The sequence below is a fragment of the Triticum aestivum genome, chromosome 1D, assembly GCF_018294505.1.
Source record: "Triticum aestivum cultivar Chinese Spring chromosome 1D, IWGSC CS RefSeq v2.1, whole genome shotgun sequence".
NCBI lineage: Eukaryota > Viridiplantae > Streptophyta > Magnoliopsida > Poales > Poaceae > Triticum > Triticum aestivum.
This window is the reverse complement of record NC_057796.1, coordinates 407,095,453-407,118,693: the sequence shown is the minus strand read 5'-3', so window position 1 is coordinate 407,118,693 and position 23,241 is coordinate 407,095,453. Positions and strand designations below refer to the sequence as shown.

General features: G+C 43.1%; 1 long non-coding RNA gene across 4 annotated transcripts; it reads left to right on the top strand.

Annotated features, from left to right (window-relative positions):
- Window positions 1–3,476: 3,476 nt before the first annotated feature.
- Window positions 3,477–15,714, top strand: LOC123182442 (uncharacterized). 4 transcript variants are annotated; one of them, XR_006492148.1, is made up of 6 exons: window positions 3,491–3,653; window positions 3,730–4,007; window positions 4,435–4,529; window positions 4,731–4,802; window positions 13,435–14,761; window positions 15,312–15,714. It is a non-coding gene; the product is annotated as an uncharacterized lncRNA (long non-coding RNA). The 4 variants fall into 4 exon arrangements; XR_006492146.1 differs by having other exon boundaries at window positions 3,477–3,697; window positions 3,832–4,007; window positions 4,435–4,802; XR_006492147.1 differs by lacking the exon at window positions 4,731–4,802.
- Window positions 15,715–23,241: the final 7,527 nt, after the last annotated feature.

Below are 23,241 nucleotides of genomic sequence, written 5' to 3'. Positions count from 1 at the left end.
CCCCTATCCAACTTATTCTAGAAGCCAAACCAATTTTTTTTCTTTTAGAAGCCTACTAGTCAAGTCTTAACTATTAGGCTTATAAAATAATAATTTTGGTTGGGCTTCTAGAATAAGCTGGGTAGGGTGTAGCTTATTTGAGCTTATTCTAGAAGCTAGCAAAAGAACTGGCCCTAACATGGATTCTAAGTTGTCTACCTTAGAAACTAAGTTGCTTACGTTGCTACAAAGTTACCTACGAATGATCCTCAATTGCCTACAATACTATGGAAGTTGTCCATCAAGGGACCTAAGTTGCCTACAATGTTGAAAAGTTTTCATGGGATCTAAGTTTTCTATCATGATTCCATTTTTCGAAACTATGTGGGTTTGCATGGTATCAGATTCTTGTGCTTTCCTTTTCTGGGGGAGTCTGTTCGTCATCGCTACTGAGTGCATGGGTGTTGGCTAGACAGGTCGCGACAGGCACTTCAAAACTAAATCCCACATGAATATGTTTCAATGATTTTTTTTCAAAAGCAACTTTGATGCTACATGAGGGAAGTTTAGTGCTAAACAGAGGCATTTTAGTGCTAAAAAGAAGCAACTTCACTCCATTAAAAGTAATTAATTAGTAACAATAAGAAACTAATTAGTGATAGAGAACAACTTCAAATCAGAGGTAGATAACATCACATCACCTTCATAAGCAACTTTCCTTTTATTAGAGGCAACTTCACTACATTTTCCTAGTTAATTTTGTCTAACATTTTTCTAACTTCCTCACCGGTACTTCTAAGTTGCCTGTTGTTCATGCTTGTATGTCGTTGTTTCTAAATTGCATATAACACCATAAAGCCGTCTGCCATTGATGCTCTTGTGTCTGCTATTGCTAGTTATGGTAGATAACTTGGTGGTGAATCTAGGCAACTTGGAAAAATAATGATAAACAACTTAACAATATTGTAGGCAACTATTTTGCAAAGTTAGGCAACTGGGCAGCAATGATAGGCAACTAATTACCAATAACAGGCAATTGGGCATTAATGATAGACAATTTATAGTATTTATAAGCATGTGAACATCATTAGTAGACAACTGACCATCAACAATAGACAACTAAGCAGCCATGATAAACAAGTTCGGATAATGTTAAAATTCACAGGTACACATACTGCAGTGAAGTTGCTTTGTATGTAGCACTAAAGTTGTCTTATCTTTTGTGTGATTTTTCTCGTTTTTACGCATGCAAACCAACCTAATGGCAGTCTTACTAGGCCAAAAAGAAGAAATTGCTTCAATATAGCACTACAGTTGCCTCCATCGCGCCTAAAGTTGCCCTCGAAAAAAGTTTGATGAAACGTGCCCAAATGGGATCAGTTTTGAAGAACTCGTCGTGAGAAACTCAACAGTGAAAACATAACTGGATTTTGACGCTTGAATCAAAAGTTACGACTTTTAAAACTTTTTGAACCACCAAATAAATGCATGTGGGGAAAAAGATCTAGGCCGATTTCTCTGTGAATATATATATAGCAGGATCACGTGGGCACGGGGAATGTGGTGGCAAGGGACCAGGCTGTTTCCTTTTTTGAAAGCGTATGCACAGGAACCGGTTGCATTTTCCATATATAATAGGGGCGCTGGACCTCGCGGTAGGCGCATGCGCGCTCGCTAGCCACGTCCTGCTTTCTTCAAATACGTAAGGTCGTTTGTATGGTCGAGGTGTAGGTTATGCAGTCGTTTGTTTTTGTCTTCTGAAGAATCATACTCTATCATTGTATGGTCTATTTGCATGCAAGTATGTAACGGTGTACTTATTGGCCAGATGTGGTAAAGTACATCTATCTACAAGACAAATGTATTTCATTTACATCTGTATTTTCACATATATTGTACAATGTACAACACAATAGTATGTGCATCTATCTACAAGACTGTACAAAGGGCTGTATATACATTCACTGTAGGCCCGTACCCTCACCTAATGTGGGGGCAATGGGATGGCCGAAGGCGACCTTATAAACTGGCCTATCGTGCGGTAGCCTAGCGATGCGGTACAACCAATGTAGGAGAGCAATTAGTTAACTAGCGCTTTTTCGGGAGCCTCGCAACGATCAGCGCCACTTGGCGCGCTCTCAGCCATTCGCCACGTGTCGCGCTTTGGGTGCTCCCTTCGAATTTTGTTTTTTTTCGCACGCGTTTTCTGCTTTTTAAACGATTTTTTCGACGTTTTGGTTTTTCACCGGTCTTCCTCAGCTTTTCGATAAAAAAAAATTTGGGGGGAAATTTTTTTGCCCGAAAAAACACGTTTTTTTCCTTTCGCGAGGGTCACGGTTTTGCTTCCGTGAGAGGTACGGTTTTGTTTTCGCAAGAGTCACGGTCGTGCCTCTCGGAAACGGAAAAAATGCGTTTTCTGTTGTTTCTTTTCGCGAGAGTCACGGTTTTGCTTCCGCGAGAGGCACGGTTGTGCTTTAGCGAGAGTAACGGCCGTGCCTCTCGGAAACGGAAAAAACCGTGTTTTTTGTTTTTTTTTCTTTCACGAGAGTCACTGTTTTGCTACCGCGAGAGGCACGGTTGTGTTCTCGTGAGAGTCACGGCCGTGCCTCTCGGAAACGAAAAAAAAAACATGTTTTTTGTTTTTCTTTTACTTTCGCGAGTCACGGTTTTGCTTGTGCGAGAGGCACGGTTTAACGAGAGTCACGGCCGTGCCTATCGGAAACGAAAAAAAATGTGTTTTCTGTTTCTTTTTCCTTTCGCGAGAGTCACGGTTTTGCTTCCGCGAGAGGCACGAGAGCCACGGTCGTGCCTATCGGAAACGAAAAAAAACATGTTTTCTGCTTTTTTGTTTCGCGAGAGTCATAGTTTTGCTTCCGCGAGAGACACGGTTGTGCTTTCGCGAGAGTCACGGCCATGCCTCCTCGGAAACGAAAAAAGCACGTTTTCTCTCTTTTTTTTCGGCGAGAGTCACAGTTTTGCTTCCGCGAGAGGCACGGTTGTGATTTCGTGAGAGGTATGGGCGTGCCTTTTTCTGAAAGAGAAAAAACCCGTGCTTCCGGTTCGTTTTTTCGTCTGTTTTTTTGTGTGAAAAAAGTTCATCAAAACCTATCAACATTGGATCTAATTTTGAAGATCTCGACGCGAGGAATCCAACGGTGAAAGCGGTTCGTGATTTGGACGCTCGGTTTAAGAGATAAAGCGTTTTGAATAAACGGATCTATGAAAAAAGAGAAAACTCCCGGGTTGTGAAAAGTGGCGCACATGCCGGGGCGCCATTTGTCGCAACCTGAAGAGGTTGGAGTGATCTTTGCAACGAGTACTCGTCAACTAGTGATTTCGCCAATGTAATGTATTTTAAAAAAACGCAATGGTGCGGGAAATACAAATGACGTGAACTTGTGGATGCACGGGCTCGGCCCACTCACAGCCAGTAGGACGGGCCTGGTAAGCTGACAACTAGCAAACCAAAATTGACCGCCCCTCAAATCAAATAAAAACCAAATTTGACCAAACCAATAGTTGGGCCTCACCTCGCAGTTCCTGGAAAGAATTACTGGCCTCGCGATTCCGGCCCCGTCGCCGCCGTCGCATCGCCGCCGCCACCGGCGCCGCCTCGTAGCGCCCCCGACCTGCTCGCACCGCTACAAACCCATGGCGAGGGAAGAGGAGAAAAGGTAGGGCAGAGCGGATCTGCAACGCGCCCACCATTTTGGACGCTGTAAGCTCACGGGTTCTCATTAACTGTTTCAGATTGATTCTTTTGGTCTCCATAGGCTTTGGCGAATCAGATTGACATGTACTTGGTGCATGCCTCTGTTCTCGTAGCTCTAACTTGCCATCGCATAGTTGCAGCCTATCCTACCAATGACTAGTGACCTAACTCTTGACAGTTTCTGTCAAAAAAAGTCCTGTCAGCTAGGATTTCAGCAACTGAGTACCATGGGGCATTGGAAGATGATGGAGACTGTTAGCTGTGGCTGGAGGAGTTGCCAGACTATGATATGAGATGATGAAGTGACGGAGGGAAGGTCAGGTTCCCAATGTTTAATACCATCTCCGTTCCTAAATAGATGCCATTCTGGTTTTGCACAATAAATTAACAAGGCATGTGTAAAACTTTTATCTTGTTTTGTTAGCTCACGTATAGTACCCTTGATGGTACTCCATAGTAGTGCATGATCTTGAAAATGGCCCATCTTAAAATTATAGAATGCCATATATTTGGGAAGGGAGAGTGTAATTCCGCAAACACAAAGGACTGCGTTGATTTTATTTTTCTAAAAATGAAATGACAGATATAACCATCTGGCGACTGGCAGTAATGTATTGTTCAATGTCCAGAAAACAATAATGTATTTTCACTTCCTCTGCTGAAACTATAGTTTGTTCAGAAAGTACTGGTTGTGTTTTCTGCTCCTTCGAGTTCTGCGCATTCAATTGGTCTTCTGATGGCAGGTGGGGCATAAACTGTTCTCGAGATATCACCATCGTCCAAACGTTATTTGCAGAATCCAGACGATAATCTGGAAATAAAGAAAAGAACTGCACAAGTTAGTACTTGAACCTTTTTTAGGGTTTTATTTTTATTTGGATGAACTGCATTCTGTGGGCAGGCGATGCATATGTACAAAGAGCCACCAATTTCTAATGGCTTAGCAGTATATAATCATCACTCTGGAATTTGCTACTCAGAATTTAATGTAACACTATTTTGTAACGTTGATTAGAAATACTTACTACTATGTATGCAGGGACAGTGCGGTTTTATTTTCTGAACAGATGTGGCCTGACCATGGTACATGACTGATCTGTAAAAAGTTCTTGTGAGTAGGGAACTTTGGTATTTGCTGGTTTATTCTTGGTACATGAGGCAAATGATGTAGTCTTTGTTGCTTTTCTTTTGTTATTACATTCTTATTACTCGAATTGGAGATCCAGTTATTTTTCTTCATTCTTCTTTGAATATATGCTGTTGCTGCTGATGTGCTATAGTTTCCTAGTGTGTAATTTATTGCTTGCTATTTGACACACAAGAGATTTGAACCTTAGTATGTCTCTGTGCTAACGTGCGAAAGTAGGTGAAATAATGAATACAGAATCTCCTGTAGAGGATCGGTTTGAGTATGCAGTTCACAGTTAGTACAAAAACATGTTTAGGCAATAAAAAGGAAGAAAAGTACATCTAGTTCATACCATTTGTGTTCTACTGCTGTAAAGTATTCAGGATAGTCGTTTCCGTATGCTCTGGCTGTGTATGTTGGTATCATCATCGATCTCCATGATTGGTACACCAATCTCTTCCATTGTTTTCTTGGCAGCTCTCTGTTAGATATGGGCATCCTTTGATGTACAGTTCTTTCAACGATTTTGTAAGGCGCCTTGGTAAGCATGGTATGAGAGGACATTTCAAGATGGTTATAGCTGATAGACACGGTGCATCTTCGAGACCACCAGGCAAGTAGATCAGATTACTGCAATTGAGGATCTCCAGTTTTTGCAGAGTGACAGGGAGCTTTACTGGAAAAGAATGAAGGCTAGCACAATTGGTGATCGCGAGATGTGTCAGCGAAGAGAGCTCATTAAGCTCCCAAAGAAGAGGGTTAATAAGATCGGAACAAGAGCTGATGCGCAAGTCTTCAAGCTTGGACGGCAGCAAGCTATGATGTCCTGATGGTGCTAGCCTTGGACAATCATAGATGTGAAGACTCTTAAGAGCAATTAGGGATCTGAATCCTTCAACTGGCAGTTCCTTTAGGTCTAAACAGTGAGTGATAGTTAACTGCTGGAGAGCCAATAATTGCTGGCTAAGCAGTCCCTCCTTTAAGGATTTGAGATTTGGGCATTGATGAATCTGTAAGCATTCTAACGACGATGGAAACCGAGAGTTTGGAATATGGACTTCTGGAAGAATAGCGAACCCTGTTTCAGAAATTTTGAGCTTCACTAATGTTGATGGGAGGAGTGGAAATTCTGTTACTTGCGGGCAGTCCATAACTGCAAGTTCTGTGAGGGACGGAAGAAATTCACCATCAGTTACAGAGGCCCACTTTTCAAGACAAGTCGTGTCTTCAAATAAGAGCTCTTTCAGTGCTGGAAACCCCTTAACTTCATTGGTACCTGAAAATTCTTGGTTGATTTGAATAATGGCCCGAAACCCACCAATATCTAAATACTTGAGTTGAGGCAGCTCTCCCAGCGCTGGTAGAATCGAGCATTTCGTGCAATCAGACAAGTGGATGGTTTGCAAGTGGGAAAGACTACTTAACCAATTTGGAAAGGAGGAGCCTGCGAATGCCTTGACAGTTAGCTCCTTCAGTTCATGATGTGGCTGAAGGACTTCAAGTATCTCTTTGTCTGAATTTACTTCTTCTGATGGTAAGTTCCTGTTATCGAACCATACAAGGTCCAGGATGTTGATGAATGTCTTCTCACTGAGAAAAGCATGACTTGCCTCCTCTGCACTAGCCACACTCTCGATATTCTTAATACAAATATGACCTCGGATCCCCTTCATTGTCTTCAATTCACTGATCTTGTATCCCTTGTCCGTACGGACCACAAATTCATCCAACTGTTGAAGGCAAGTTAAGTTGTCTATTCCGGATATCTCTGTGACCAACTCTGTTCTTGCTTCTAGCCATCGAAGATTTACAAGATTGGTTATGCTTTGTGGGAGGCAACCTAATTCATGGCAGTTTTTCAACTTAAGTATTTGCAAGCTGAAGATCCTACCAATTGATGAAGGCAACATTGCAATACCAGTGCCCGAGAGATTCAAATACCGTAGCATTTTTAAGCTTCCAATAGAATCTGGCAACTCGGTAATGCCCCGTCGGTTCAAATCAAGCACATGGAGGTACCTTAACTTGAGGAACAAATCACTGGGGATAAACCTTGTCGTTGATTTATATCCACTTAGCAGTAGAAGTGTCCGTGCTCTCTTAAATCCAAGAAAGGCTTCAAATGAAGTCTCACTTCTATTTTCACAAGAGAATGATAGGTGTCTGGTGCTGGAATTTAGTTTATTTTGGGGCAGCCCAATAACTATTTCAGAAATTCCTAAATAAATCCTAGAGGCCCACTTAGCCCATTCATGCAAGGCAAGGGATACTACTAAAGTTTAGTCGGTTCTTTCCCCACTTGTATGAGCATGAGAACAAGAGGGACATCCATGCGCGCTCCTCCTCCGCCGCCCGCCACGCCACGCCTCGCCTTGCCTCCTTCTCTTGCGCCTATAAAAGGGAGGTCGCTCCTCTCAGAGAGACACACCAGAAGATCATCTCCCTCTCGCCACCAAGTTCCTGAGCACTGCGCTACTGCTACGTTCTTCCCCATCCCGACTTGCGGCTTGCACCGCAGGTCGGGACAGTAGGCCTCCGAAACCGCACCTCTTTGAGTCCTGTACGGGAGAAGGGTGATAAGGTTTTTGGGGAGCGCTCCGCACGACTACTGAATTCTTCGTCACGGACGCCCCGGACTCCGACGACTTCTTCCCCGACGTCGACAACCTCCTCGACGACATGGCTGGCGAGGACACCGACCCCAAGTCCAGTGCTTCTGCTGTTGCTGTCCCGTATGTGTTCTTCTTCTTTCTGTTCGAGGTCCTGCCACAGTTCCTTATTCTAGTGTTTGCCCTACATATGTCCCGTTCTACTTCATATATGCACTTTGCTCTACTATCTGCTCTGGATATATTTGGCTACAGTTCATATATGCAGATGCTATTTACCTTCTCTCTGTCAGATCACATGGCGTGTTTTATCTCTGCTATATTACTCATGCTTTATCTAGTATTTCTGTTAATAAAATCATTCGGTAAATTGCTCATATTTCCAACAATCCAAAAACCTTATTATAGGCAATTTACACCAAGTGGTTTTGCTGCTTCCATGAGACCTCCTATGTTTGAGGGTATCCACTATAGAGGTGGCGCGTGAGAGCAGTCTTATGGTTTCAAACCATGAGTTGCTATGACGGCACTCTTGGCAAACCTGAAGGGGAGTATGATGCCCAACAGGAACAAACTTTTCAGAAAATGGATACTCTGTTTAAGGCTGCTTTCTTGAGTGTTGGTGAGAACATAGTTGATGCGTATGCGTCAATTGACAATGGAAAAGATATGTGGGACGCACTCGAGGCCAAGTTTGGGGTCTCGGATGCTGGCACTGAGCTGTACATCATGGAGCAATTCTATGATTACAGGATGACTGAAGAGCGCTCCGTGGTTGAGTAAGCTCATGAAATACAGTCAATTGCTAGAGAACTTGAACACTTCAATTGTATGCTACCGGACAAGTTTGTTGCCGGAGGTATCATCACTAAGCTCCCTCCTTCGTGGAGGAACTTTGCTACCTTACTGAAGCATAAGAGACAGGAGTTTTCCGTTCCGGATCTCATTGGTACTCTTGATGTGGAAGAAAAGGCGAGAGCAAAGGACACACGTGCTCGAGGTATTGAGGGAGGATCTAGTGCCAATCTGGTATAGAAGCAGAACTTCCAGCCCCACAAGTTCAAGAACAAGGGCAAGTTTGATGTTAAAGCAAAGTTTGATGGGAAGAACAAGGCTGTGCAGCACAAGAACTTCAAGAAGAAGAATGACAAGAAGAAAGGTATTTGTCATGTGTGTGGGGATCCTGATCATTGGGCTCCTAGTTGCCCTAATCTCTATGACAAGCGTCATCTTGGGAAAGGTGGCAAGACCGCTAATGCTGTCATTGGAGACACTGACATGAAGGATGTTGGGTATGGTATATTTCCCACTATTCTTTCAGTATGTCATTCTCCTGATTGGTTGATTGACACGGGTGCTAGTGTGCATGTATGCGGTGATATTTCCATGTTTTCGTCTTATCAGACCGCAGGGACTTCAACCGTGCTGATGGGCAACGGTTCAAGTGCTTCTATTCGTGGTGTTGGCATGGTCGATCTGAAGTTTACTTCGGGGAAGATCATGCGGCTGAAGAACGTGCATTATGTCCCCTCCGTCAATAAAAATCTTGTTAGCGGATCTCTTCTATGTAGAGATGGCTATAAGCTTGTCTTGAGTCGAATAAATTTGTAATATCTAAGTTTGGAACCTTTGTTGGTAAAGGCTATGAGTCAGGAGGCCTGTTTCGTTTATCCTTATCAGACATTTGCAATAAAGTTGTTAATCATGTTTGCAACAATAGTGAATCAAATGTGTGGCATTCACGTCTTTGTCATGTTAACTTTGGTTGCATGTCACGACTAGCGAAGTTGAACTTAATCCCTAGTTTCACCACTGTCAAGGGATCTAAGTGTCAAGTGTGTGTGCAAGCTAAGCAACCTCGTAAGTCTCACGTGACTGCGGAAACGAGAAATCTTGCACCACTAGAACTCATACATTCAGATCTATGTGATATGAATGGTGTTTTGACAAAAGGTGGAAAGAAATATTTCATGATGTTAATTGACAACTCCACTAGATACTGTCGTGTGTATCTTCTGAAATCTAAGGATGAGGCTTTGAACTTTTTCAAGATCTATAAAGCTGAAGTGGAAAACCAACCTGATCGGAAAATCAAGAGGCTTAGGTCCGACCATGGTGGAGAGTATTTTTCCAATGAATTTGATGTTTTTTATGCGGAACATGGTATAATCCATGAGAGGACGCCTCCTTATTCACCTCAGTCAAATGGGGTAGCCGAAAGAAAGAACCGTACTTAACTGATTTGCTTAACGCCATGTTAGACACATCGGGTCTCTCCAAGGCATGGTGGGGGGAGGCGATATTGATTGCATGTCATGTCCTAAACCGAGTTTCCACAAAGAACAAAGAGATAACTCCATTCGAGGAATGGGAGAAGAAAAGATTAAAGCTCTCTTATCTACGAACCTGGGGTTGTTTGGCGAAAGTCAATGTGCCAATTCCAAAGAAGCGCAAGCTTGGACCAAAGACTGTGGATTGTGTTTTCCTGGGATATGCTTTTCATAGCATTGATTATAGATTCTTGGTTGTAAAATCTAAGGTACCTGACATGCATGTCGGTACGATCATGGAGTCGAATGATGCGACTTTCTTTGAAGATATCGTTCCCACGAAGGATATGGCTACCTCATCTAATCAGGAGATGCCTAGTTCATCGAATTAGGAACCAGTTACAATTACTGAACTTGCTATTTCGATGGAACACTTTGAAAATCCTGTGGAGGAGAACAATGAAGTTCCTACTAGGAGCAAGAGACAGAGGACTGCAAAGTCCTTTGGTGATGATTTTCTTGTGTATCTCATAGATGACACTCCCAGTTCTATTTCAGAGGCCTATGCATCTGAAGATGCTGACTACTGGAAGGAAGCAGTTCGTAGCGAGATGGATTCCATCTTGGCGAATGAAATTTGGGAGATAACTGATCGTCCTTATGGGTGCAAACCTATAGGATGCAAATGGGTATTCAAGAAGAAGCTTAGGCCTGATGGTACTATTGAAAAGTACAAGGCTCGGCTCGTGGCTAAGGGTTATACCCAAAAGGAAGGTGAAGACTTCTTTGATACTTACTCACCTGTGGCTCGACTGACCACTATTCGAGTTCTACTTTCACTAGCTGCCTCACATGGTCTTCTCGTTCATCAAATGGATGTTAAGACTGCTTTCCTAAATGGAGAGTTGGACGAGGAAATTTATATGGAACAACCAGATGGGTTTGTACTATATGGTCAGGAAGGGAAAGTGTGCAAGTTGCTGAAGTCTTTGTATGGACTCAAGCAAGCACCCAAATAGTGGCATGAGAAGTTTGAAAGAACTTTAACAGCTGCAGGCTTTGTTGTGAAAGAAGCTGACAAATGTGTGTACTATCGCCATGGTGGGGGCGAGGGAGTTATCCTTTGCTTGTATGTTGATGACATACTGATTTTCGGAACAAATCTGAATGTTATTAAGGATGTCAAGGGTTTCCTATCTCGTTGTTTTGAGATGATGGATTTAGGAGTGTCTGATGTCTTTCTGAACATCAAGTTGTTGAGAGACGATGATGGTGGGATTACATTGCTTCAATCTCGCTATGTGGAAAAGATCTCGAGTCGCTTTGGCTATAGTGACTGCAAGCCCTCTCCAACACCATATGATGCTAGCGTGCTGCTTCGAAAGAATCGAAGAATTGCTAGAGATCAATTGAAGTATTCTTAGATTATTGGCTCGCTTATGTACTTAGCCAGTGCTACAAGACCTGACATCTCTTTTGCTGTTAGCAAACTGAGTCGGTTTGTCTCAAAACCAGGAGATGTGCATTGGAAAGCTCTAGAGAGAGTTTTGCGTTATTTGAAAGGCACTGCGAATTATGGAATTCACTACACTGGGCACCCAAAGGTGCTTGAAGGGTATAATGACTCAAATTGGATCTCAGATGCTGATGAGATAAAGGCCACGAGCGGATATGTATTCACTCATGGAGGTGGCGCTATTTCTTGGAAGTCTTGCAAGCAGACCATCTTAACGAGGTCAACAATGGAAGCAGAACTCACAGCACTAGATACAGCTACGGTCGAAGCAGATTGGCTTCGTCGGCTCTTGAATGACTTGCCGGTTGTTGAGAAACCTGTATCGGGCATCCTTATGAACTGCGACAATCAAACTGTGATCACGAAAATGAGCAGCTCAAAGGATAGCATGAAGTCATCAAGACACGTTCAGAGAAGGTTAAAATCTGTCAGGAAAATGAGAAACTCCGGAGTTATTGCATTGGATTATATCCAAACATCTAAAAATCTGGCAGATCCTTTTACTAAGGGTCTATCACGTAATGTGATTGATAATGCATCGAGGGAGATGGGTATGAGACCCACAATATGAGTTGTTCATAGTGGTAACCTATTCTTCGTGATCGGAGATCCCGTGAATTAGATGTGGAAGACAAGCTGTTGGTCAACTGAGAGGAGAGTATCCTTACTGTTAACAATACCACTCCATGAAGATGCAATACTCTCCTAAATCTGCATGGCAGGTTGATGTATATCTTAATGTGTTCTAAGTAGCTTATTGAAGCAGAGATGTTGTCCTGCAGAACATCTTTTAAAGAACGCACCTATATGAGTCTGATTGTCAAACGTCGCAATCTATGAGAGTAGGATTCTCTCTAGTAAACTCATGAAAGGTCACGGAGTATGACGCATAAGCTCCACCCGCGGGGAAGACCCACGGTAGCCTAGTATCGGCCAAAGCTTTGTGTGAAGCTAGATTCGCAGAAAACTTGCAGTTCAAGGCCCAGTCCACTGTTCAAGTTGCTTACTAGGTAGCATAGAGTTTTAGGTGGAAGTTCAACTTAACAGTCTCCACTGCAATACCGGTATATAAAACAGTGTTTTGGAATCAAAGGCAAATTTTTGTGTGCCTCTGGGATCTGGTGGGGGATTGCTGGAATTTAGTTTATTTTGGGGCAGCCCAATAACTATTTCAGAAATTCCTAAATAAACCCTAGAGGCCCACTTAGCCCATTCGTGCAAGGCAAGGGATACTACTAAAGTTTAGTCCCACATTGCTAGTTTAGTGGGAGTTGGACCTCCTTATAAGGGAGGTTCTTTCCCCACTTGTATGAGCATGAGAACAAGAGGGACATCCACGCGCGCTCCTCCTCCGCCACCCGCCTCGCCATGTCACGACGCGCCGCGGGTTGCGGGAATGAGCCGATGTCTAAATTTTTGCCACACACTACGGGTATACGAAAGGTCACTCGGGACTGGAAAGTTTTTGCTGTAGTGGATATTGAATACGAACGCTGCACTCTTCGGCTGTTGCCTGTTCGTTTCGTCTCCCTCATTCCCTTCAGCTCCCGGCGCAGCCTCTCGCCTCCTTCTCTTGCGCCTATATAAAAGGGAGGTCGCTCCTCTCAGAGAGATGCACCAGAAGATCATCTCCCTCTCGCCACCAAGTTCCTGAGCACTGCGCTGCTGCTACGTTCTTCCCCATCCCGACTTGCGGCATGCACCACAGGTCGGGACAGTAGGCCTCCGAAACCGCACCTCTTTGAGTCCTGTACGGGAGAAGGGTGATAAGGTTTTTGGGGAGCCCTCCGCGCGACTACTGAATTCTTCGTCACGGACGCCCCGGACTCCGACGACTACTTCCCCGACGACGACTTTTTCCCCGACGTCGACAACCTCCTCGACGACATGGCTGGCGAGGACACCGACCCCAAGTCCAGTGCTTCTGCTGCTGTTGTCCCATATGTGTTCTTCTTTCTGTTCGAGGTCCTGCCACAGTTCCTTGTTCTAGTGTTTGCCCTACATATGTCCCGTTCTACTTCATATATGCACTTTGCTCTATTATCTGCTCTGGATATATTTGGCTACAGTTCATATATGCAGATGCTATTTACCTTCTCTCTGTCAGATCGCATGGCTTGTTTTATCTCTGCTATATTAGTCATGCTTTATCTAGTATTTCTGTTAATAAAATCATTCGGTAAATTGCTCATATTTCCAACATCTGGCACTTCTTGCAGGGTTGCTGCTGTTTGGAAGGTCATCCAGTCTGAGGCATTCATCGATTGAGACCGACTGTGCTAGATCATGCATAGCATCATGCATCACATATCCACCGTTGTGATATTGGAAGAAGGACCTGCTTAGTAATTCATCAAAATAGCTACTTCCAGTCTCTTCTATTCTTCTCCTCTGCTATGGCTGAATAAACCCAAGGGCCATCCATATCTGGACGAACCTGTCTTTCTCAAACACATAATCTTTGTGAAAGACCGAGCAAAATGCAAAACATCTCTTCAGTACGGGCGGCAAATGATTGTAACTCAATCTCAGAGCTGGTAATATATTGTTCTTATCTGATGGCAATTCCCATATTTCACTCCTTAATACATTTTCCCAATCATCCTCGGTATCCTTGGAATATAGTAAGCTGCCTATTGCTTTTGCAGCCAGTGGCAGGCCTTTCAACTTCTTTACAATTTCCATGCCTATTCGTACCAAATTTGGGTCTTCAATGGATTTACCATCTACAAATGCATAGCTTCTGAACAAATACCAGCAATCATCGTCAGATAACTGATTGAGATAATATGGAGCCATCCCGCCCATTACTATCCCCACATTTTTGTTCCTTGTGGTTACTACGATTCTGCTTCCCTTTCCCCCAGTAACTAGAGCACGGTGATATGTATACCACTTTTCAGGGTCCTCATTCCATACATCATCAAGTACTAGAAGAAACCTTTTATCTGTTAGCTTTTTTGAGAGGTCTTCTTGTATCATTGTAGACCAGCTGTGTTAGAGTCGTCTTCCCTAGTCCGCCCATACCCACTATGGGAAGAATAGAAAGGTTGGCACGGTTCTTTTGATCAAGCAACATCTTCACAATGATCTCTTTATCTTCTTCTCTTCCAAACACACTTGAGTCGTCAATGATTGAACTGGTCTCGGGTCTTTCTTTTATCTCTTTCCTGTCCGTAGTACTGATCATGTTTGGGCCAATAATCTGTCTTTGTTTGACAAGCCTGTCGAGCTTCTCCTCTACCTTCCGTATGTCTTGTAATATCTTGTGGTTGAATAAACAAGTGTTGAACCAAAAGCAGCAGAAACAGCTCCTCACCTTGTTCAAATGGTTGTAGTTGGATGTGCCTTCTAGTTTGGATCGAAGGGCCTCAGCTGCATAATCATCAAGCAAGTCATCCATCTCATATGCGATGTCCTTGAGCTTGGCAAGCCAGTCTCGTGCCGCCTCATCCTTCAGCTGCCGCTCCTCAGCATCTTCAACGTGGGCCTGAATGGTCGACAGGCTGCTGGATAGTTTCTCCAGCTCCTCGGCTACATTTTGAGGTAATTTCAGTTCACCAAAAGCGACAGCAATCACTTTCTTGAAGAGTGCCTGCATGAAGGCGGACAGAATAGCTTCTCCGATCGGCATGATTTTTGGTTGTTTACAGTCTCCTAGAGATGCAAACTGGAAGTCAGAATGGCAGGTGGGGTGTGTGTGTGTGTGTGGGGGGGGGGGGGGGGGGGGTGCATTTTGTTAGTGCTCTATGCCTCTATCATTGATTCCAATGTCGTTCTTGGTAGCAGTTGAAGCTGACGATATTTTTTTAAAGAAAAAACAGTGTCTTCTGTTTTCCCACTTGGTCCCAAACAAGTACAGTATCATTTAAATGGTGTCATCTGCGAATGTGACACCCATTTGATCATAGCGCTAGGCACGACTAATTTCACGTTAGAAATTATATCTACTTGATGTGTAACTGTCTGTAACATTGGTTGTTTGATTCTTCGCTTTGATTTCGTTGATTGTTTCATGTCTTGTGCAGCCAAAGCTAACCGAGGGAACAAGTTGACTATTTCTTGCCTTCACATATAGTTTATGTTTCCTTCACAGACCGAAGGATCCGAGCCTGGCAATATCCTGGGAAGACTGATGAAGACTTCATCAGAGAAGGAAAAAAAGGAACACAGTTTGTCGTTGTGTGTGACATCGTGTACCACTGATTTACTTTTCCTTACAGCTCTTGTCTGTCAACAATGTCTGGAAGATTGGTTGGAAATTTGGAGGAAAGACACCAAGGATGACATCTTCAAGTTAGTATGATTCATTTTAGCGGAAGCTGAGACTGAGTTATCAGGTGCGCGTTCAGTTTTTTGTATGAGGAGGTTGATTCTGTGAAGGTTTGTTTTTGTCTTCTGAAGGATCGTAGTATCGGTGTATTTGAATGCAGGCGTGTAACGGTGGTGTATAGTGGTGAAAACAAAGAAGATGAGAATTTTTTTTTTAATAATTTATATTTACATCTCTATCTGTATTGTACAAGTACCCCCACCTAATGTGTGGGGGCAAGGGGAAGGACCAAAGGCCGCCTAATAAACTGGCATTTTTTGTGCTAGCTCAGCGATACGGTACAAACCGTTTAGGATGCGCCCACTTTTACATGATCAAATGCTCGATCCAACCGTTCCTGTCTGGCCTGCTGCAAGACATAGCATGTGCTCGCCTCAGCGCAGCCTCTAGTAGCCCGGCCCAGTATGACCTATCTCTTCGTTCGTTCATTGTTTTCTTAGTTTTCTTTTATATATTCTAAATACATATGTTTAAGAAATTAATTTATTTAAAGCTAAAAGCATTGAACGCACATATAAAAAATGTTCAAGCAGTGTGAAAAAAAATATACGTGCAACTTTAAAAAATGTTCTTGACACTTAAAACATTTCACGTGTTTCAAAAATATATGCACGACATTTAAAACATATTATTAAATGTTTTGAGAAAAAATGTTACCTACTCACTCCATCTCCTATTAGTTGGCGCTCAAATGGATTATCTAGCACTGAAATACGTCGAGATACATCCATTTGAGCACCAACTAATATGGGACAGAGGGAGTACCATTTATTAATTTTTAAATTTTAAAACATGTTCAAGTGTTTCGAACAAGTGCTTGTGATATTTTTGAAAATTATACAAGGTAACTAAAATGTTTATTTAACTCAAATAATGGGTAGCATTCAAAAACAATTACGTTACATTTGAAAAAAAAAATCACACATTTCAAAATTATGTTGTGACATTTTTATAAAATATTAATATAATGTAAAAAAAAATTCTCGTAATATAAAAAAAGTTTCATACCATTCAAAAAAATGTTTAATGTCTCTTTGAAAATGTTTAACATTTATTTGAAAAAAAATTATTGAACATGATTCAAAAAAATGTTCATCGTGTATTTGAAAAATGTTCAATGTGTATCGAAAAAGGTTATACATGTATGTGAAAAATGAACAACATGAATTTTAAAAAGTAGACATGTTTCAAAAAAAGAAGGAAAATAGAGAAATGAAATGACGAAAACATGAGGCAATCGAAAGGTTCTAGAACAAGTCCATAGAAACTTGCTAAAATGCTTCGAGTAGTCGGCCGGCTAAGGTGTGAGTGCACTAATCGCAAAGGAGAGATGGATGCTCCTCTCGTTGCTGGCGAGGAATAGCCCGTTCGCACAAATAGAGCGCGCTCACGGAGGAGGGTTGATAGGGCGGGGGGGGGGGGGGGGGGGGGGGCTTCATCTCGCCTGCAGCGAGACAAAGAAAGGGCACAGCTCTGGCGCTTCCTAAATGGGACCCAATGCGGGATGAGCGCTAGCACGTATTTTTATTTATTTCTATTATAGCTTTTATTCCTTTTTATTATATGAAATGGAATAATATTTTACTTCAATTTTAAAGAACCGTGTTTAAGAAATGTACATGCAATGTAAAAAATATTCGCGAAACTTTAAGAAAAATGTAGATAGCGTTCATATAAAAACTTCATGACATTTAAAAAATGGTCAATATTTGTAACATTCCTAATAAAAGGTAATACAATGATAGAAAATGTTAGCATAATTTTAGGAAAAAATGTGTTACATAACATTAGAAAAAATGACCATGACTATTCAAAAAGTGTTGGTTTCAAAAACCTATTTGCGGCATTTAAAAAAATGTGAATGAAAATATAAAAAATGTGCACCTATTTTATTTAAAAAAATCAACATTAAACAAATTTTTATTCTAAAAACAGAAGTTCAAGTTTATCAAAAATATGTTCATGAATTTTTTTAAAGTTAATAAAATATAAACAAATGTTCCTGTTATTTAAAATACGTTTTGTACCAATCAAAAAAAAGTTCAATGTGAGTTTGAGAAAAAATTCAAAAAAAAAGATATACTCCCTCTGTAAAGTAGTGATCTAAACGCTCTTAGGAGTACTATAAAAGTTCACTGGAAAATACAAAGCGTGTCGAGACAAGGCTACCGCCATCATGAAGCTAGCGGCCGACCTTGCCATACGCCTCTAGCCCAAGCGTCGCGCCGCCTGCCGCCCTCACCAGCCTCCATCGTGATGACCTCTTCCATGCACCGGCAGCCCTACATAGCACGCGTCAGATCACACCAGCGTTGGATCACATCATCGATTGATTAAAATCAAAAAGAGACAAGTATGCTTAGTTTTTACATGCCCCATCACAAAAGAATATCAGTCCGGTAGTCCATGCAAGAAATTGGATTTTCTGTCCTGCCGGATCGGCAATTCGAGCCTCCATGCTCAATCTATCGTCACCGCTATCTCGGCTGCCTCCGCCTCCTTCTCCGCCCTCTCCAACACATCCTTCTGCCACTGCAACTTCTTGAAAAAGACGGCTTACACAATCGTTCTTGCATCATCATCTAAATCCTCCATCTTCAAGGTCAACATCTTTGTGTCCTCCGCAGCGGCTGCGATCTCCACCTTCTTCTCTTTGAGCATGGCCTTTTTTTTTCTCTTCAAGCTTGAGCTTCTTCTGTGTCGCCTCCATCAACAAGTTAAACCTCCTTGCCTTTTTTTCCTCCTTGACGTCAGAGTGATTGACATATGCCTCCTCCTTCGCAAGATGTCTTGGAACCTCTCTGTTATCTTGGCCGCCACATCTTCTCGCTTCGGTTTCTCCTCCTCCCACTTCTTTCCCCAGAACCCTCTTCTAACCTTCTTGGGCGGTTCTTTCGATGGGTCAGTTGGATCACCGGTTTCTTCCTCGATGGCATGGGCGGTGCTCTTAGCAATGTGGAGATTCCACTTGGGTTGTCCATTCAACTTTGTTGGTGCAATATCTGCCTACCTTGTGTTTTGGAGATTGTTGACAGAAACAAGTATGGACTGACTTGTTTGCTAGTGCATACAGAGAGAAATAGTCCATACAGAACCCGAAACGAATGATGTCTCCGGTTTCAAGTTCGAGGAACTTCACCAAAGTATATCTGCGTTGCAGAGAAGAAAGATCTACATTTGATTAAGCCTTGTAGACAAGAAGATTGAAGTGAAGAATTAAACCCTCAGAGGTTTACTGCTGAAGCGAAGCATTTGGTTCGGTATCGTCGTCCGAAGAAATGGACTGCAGCGAATGTAAGTCGAAGACAAAGTGAAGACGTAGTATTCATTTCGTTCTTCTTCTTCTTCTGTTTAATTGAGTCATAGGACCTCCGTACTATTAAGAGGGGTATAGGTTCTCGAAGCTTAGATCCGCTGTGATGCTTAGCCAAAACCTATGAAAGTTGCGAGAGAAATCTCTTTGTGTTCCGAGCAAATACTCGTTAGCAAGAGACTATGATCTTCTTCGCTGTGAGAGATTTATCTCAGACCGAGGAGTTAGCATTACTTCCTCCCAAGCAATGTTACCGTTGTGCTCAAATCCGACCGTTGGACTCGTGTCGTTCGGCCATTGGCTGATCCCGATGTCTAATTTGGTCATTTCCCATCAAGGAAGGCTGCAGCTATAAATAGCCACCCCACTCAACATTATCCGTTGGTTGCTCCACTTGAGATTTCTGAGAAATATTATAAGATTGATTTGACCAACCCCTATCCGAGTGATTTGAGTTTAAGATCCACCGAGAGAAAAATCAAGAGCCCAAACTTAGACAGTGGTTTAGCATCACAGTAGTTCTGAGTTAGAGTTCTTGTACCTATTACTCTTGAGAGCTGCACACTCTCTAAACGGATAGGTTTCGGCTTGAGTGTTGAAGAGTTGTTATCTTCAGCGAGCTAGATCTTCAGCAACCAAGAGTGATTGTGGTTCGCGAAGGTCGACCGAAGGTTTGGAGATCACCGACAAGTATCTACCACAAGTGAAATCAACCTGTGTCTAATCAGCTCTGCATTGAAGGAGAATATGGTGAAGAGAGTTTATCTTCCTTGTTAAGTCACGGCCCCTCCAACCAGACGTAGCTCTTTGGCAGAAGGGTGAACTAGTCTATCAAATCTCTCTGTCGCCATCGAGCACCACTGGTTCATTCTACTCTACTGCAATTCCTTCAGTAGTTTACTTTTGTGCTCCCTGTCGATATTTTACCTCATCATTATCTTCAATTGCATATCTTCATTCGCATCAAACATCTCTGTTGCTTGCAACTTACATAATTCAGTGTCCATCTTGTTGCACATTTATCATTCTGTTAATCTTCCCTATTTATCTTCAGTCCATCATCTTGCATATCATTCACCACATGTATCATGTTGTGCCTGGTTCTACTTCACCTGTTTGCATGTTGCATCACTCTCATCGTAGTTAAACCAGTGATCTCGCATGCTCGTTATGTTATTGCTTCATTCATCGAGAAATATGCTTCCGAAGGTCATGCTTGATAAATTTCATTTCTACCAAACCTTTTCTTTGCTGTCGTGTTTGGGATCAGTTCAAAACTTTCGAAAGAAATTTTGAATCTCCCATTCACCCCCCTTCTGGTCGATATACTCTCAGTCCTAACAAACTTCAACCAACAATGCATGACAGTGAAGTTCTTCTTCTCCAACTTCAAGAACACACTACACACACGGGGAAACTACGAAAAAAACATTGGGGGATTTTGGGTGCTCCTGCGAGTCCTGCGGATTCATGCGTAGGTGGCGGCGAAAAAGGGCAGGAATTGGGTGGAGAGCGGCAGGGGGGTGGAAGACGAGAGTTGGGGATTTTGCCATCGAAACGGTGTGGCCAGCTACAAAAGCGTGGGCTCCGCCTTATTTTTTGGTGGTCCTGGGGTGCTGAAGTCTTATGTGGTTTGTGTCCGGACTCCCGCAAAGCCCCCTGATTTGGTTCTAGTTTGCGGGAAGGTGGCGGTTCGGACTGCTCCACAGACCAATGGGGTCGCTGTTGGATGGCTTGCGGGTCCGGACACAGCTGCGTCCAGCTGGATACAGGCGGTCTGGGGGTCGGTGTTAGAGATGCCCTTAATCCTTTGTTATATATATATATAGGTGCTCCCCCTCCCTGAGATAAAGGGTCATGTGTTTCAGCCTGCACATTTGTTACCTTTATATGCACACTTATTACTCCCTCTATACCAGTGCATCAGGTACATTAGAAGGTGCAACACGACTTAGGTGGCTACATATTGGACGAGGTTGAGAAATTTGACCCGAAATTGTTCCAATCATAGCGCTAATTTCTTCCTTCCACTCCCGAATTTAATGTCCTGATTTAGGGCGTGTTTAATTCTTGTCCACGCCATCTTACCCTTGGCCTGGATGCTCCTTGGGATGTGCCTGAGACTTGTTTGTTTTGCGTCCTCAAAAAGCAGATGGCTACCTGGCCTGACCCTCCCCCAACTGTATGATTAGCCTGGCACAGGTAGGATTAGCCCAGGCACTGTGATTAGCTTGGGCCAGGCTTCCTCTCCCTTACGCCTGGCGTGCTGCAGCACAACCTGTGGGAGTATTTTAAAACCTGTAAACAGTATAGTCTGCTATTTGAAAATAATATCAACAACCCACCAGGCAGCGCCATGCAAGGACATGAACCAAACGCGCACACTACTGGCTGGCCTCGCCAGGAAAAAAATTGCATCTTTCCAGGCACTATCCAGGCAACTCATTTCCTCAGGCACAGTATCCAGGCCTCTAACCAAACTGACTCTTAGTCCCATGCATTCACATGCAACTCATTTCCTCAGGCACAGTATATGCCATAGGCATGTAGTGGTCCACCCTTTAATTACCTAGCATGCACATCGGTTACCCGATGGAGAAGGGAGATAAACTAGGATCACTAATTGCTATTCGCGCATAAGAGTTTTGAGAACTCCTGGTTTTTGTAATGTGTCTAATGTACTGGTACGGAGGGAGTACTTTTGCTTAGGATAAGTATAAGAAGGGGCTATAAACTAACCCTCTTACATAGCTCCTTTGTCTATGTGAGGGAGATGGGGGGAAAAGAAAGAGACGAGTGGGCACTAATGCAGTAGTACACCTCTACACGTGCTCCTAATAAACTATAATAAAATTGAAGAAAAAGAAAAAGAAGGTAGAAAAAAGAATAGTGTAATAGTCAACCTCGGTTTAATGCATGGAACCATCACTTTCATGTTACAGTTAGTGAAAACCACCACTTTACGATCCGTGGCATTTCTCACCGAACCAAAAAATTGACAGTGACAAAAAATACTGATGGAAAATGCTAAGTGCTTTGCTGACGTCACTAATTGATTGGGCCCACCTGTCAGGCTGAGTTGGCAAAAAAATGACACATGGACAAAAAAAGTGCCACATCTTCTTCCTCTTCCTCTCTCAGGGAATTTTTTTCCTCTGCCTCACTTGCCTCTTTATAGAAACAATTCCTAATTTTGGCATCTGCCCATGGCAAATTTCTAAAATTTCCTTCTTATCAAAGAAGAGAATCCCCAAATCTTGGAGGGGATAGCTTGCAGGGAGGCTCTAGCCCTTGCACAAGATCTCAACTTACATCATTTCGTGGTAGCTTCGGATGCAAAGGAGGTTGTCAGAGCCATCCTCAAAGACGGACGTCGTAGTAACAGAGCAATTATCAGCGAAATCAAACTTCAAGCTTCTTCTTTTAGTTGTAAATTTATTTTCGAAGGTCGTGCAATTAAATATTTTTTTTGCGAGAAATTTTTTCAATCTATTCACCTTCAATCATGGTAGTACAACAAACACTAGGAATAATAAAAATTACATCCAGATCTGTAGACCACCTAGCGACGACTACAAGCACTGAAGCGAGCTGAATGCGCGCCGCTGTCATCGCCCCTCCCTCGCCGGAGCCGGGCAAACCTTGTTGTAGTAGACAGTCGGAAAGTCGTCGTGCTAAGGTCCCATAGAACCAACGCACCAGAACAGCAACCGCCGCGGATGAAGTGTATAGATCAAAAGGATCCAACCTGAAAACATACGAACCAAGACGAACGACGAACAGATCCGAGCAAATCCACCAAAGACAGATCTGCCGGAAACACACCTCCACAAGCCCCGATGATGCTAGACGCATCATCAGAACGGGGGCTAGGCGGGGAGACCTTTACTCCATATTCAGGGAGCCGCCGCCGTCTGACTTCCTGAGCAGAACACAAACCCTAACAAAGCTCAAAAAAAGATCTAAAAACGGAGCCCTCCCACCGGCAAGGGCCGAGATCCACTCCGCCTTCATAGCCCTAAGGCCACCGGAGACGGGACGGACCGGCGGCGCCGGCGGGAGGCAGAGAACGCTGGCTTTGGCATGTATTGATGTAAGCTGACGGCTAGGTCACCCAGGCTGGGTGCATGTGCATGCAGACGCAGTACAATGTGAGGCCAATCCCATGACTAAATTTGTATCCCACATTCTGTGGATTTTGCTGAATAATAAACTTGGTTTACCCTAAAAAAATTATATAACATACCGAAGTATGCAAAGTTTCCAAAGGTGACGTCATTTGATCCAAGTGGGATATAGGCACACGGAAGCGTCCGTTATTTTTCTCTCCTCGGCAAAAAGGCAAACACCGAAGCCGACGCACGAAGCCGTTGCCTTCCC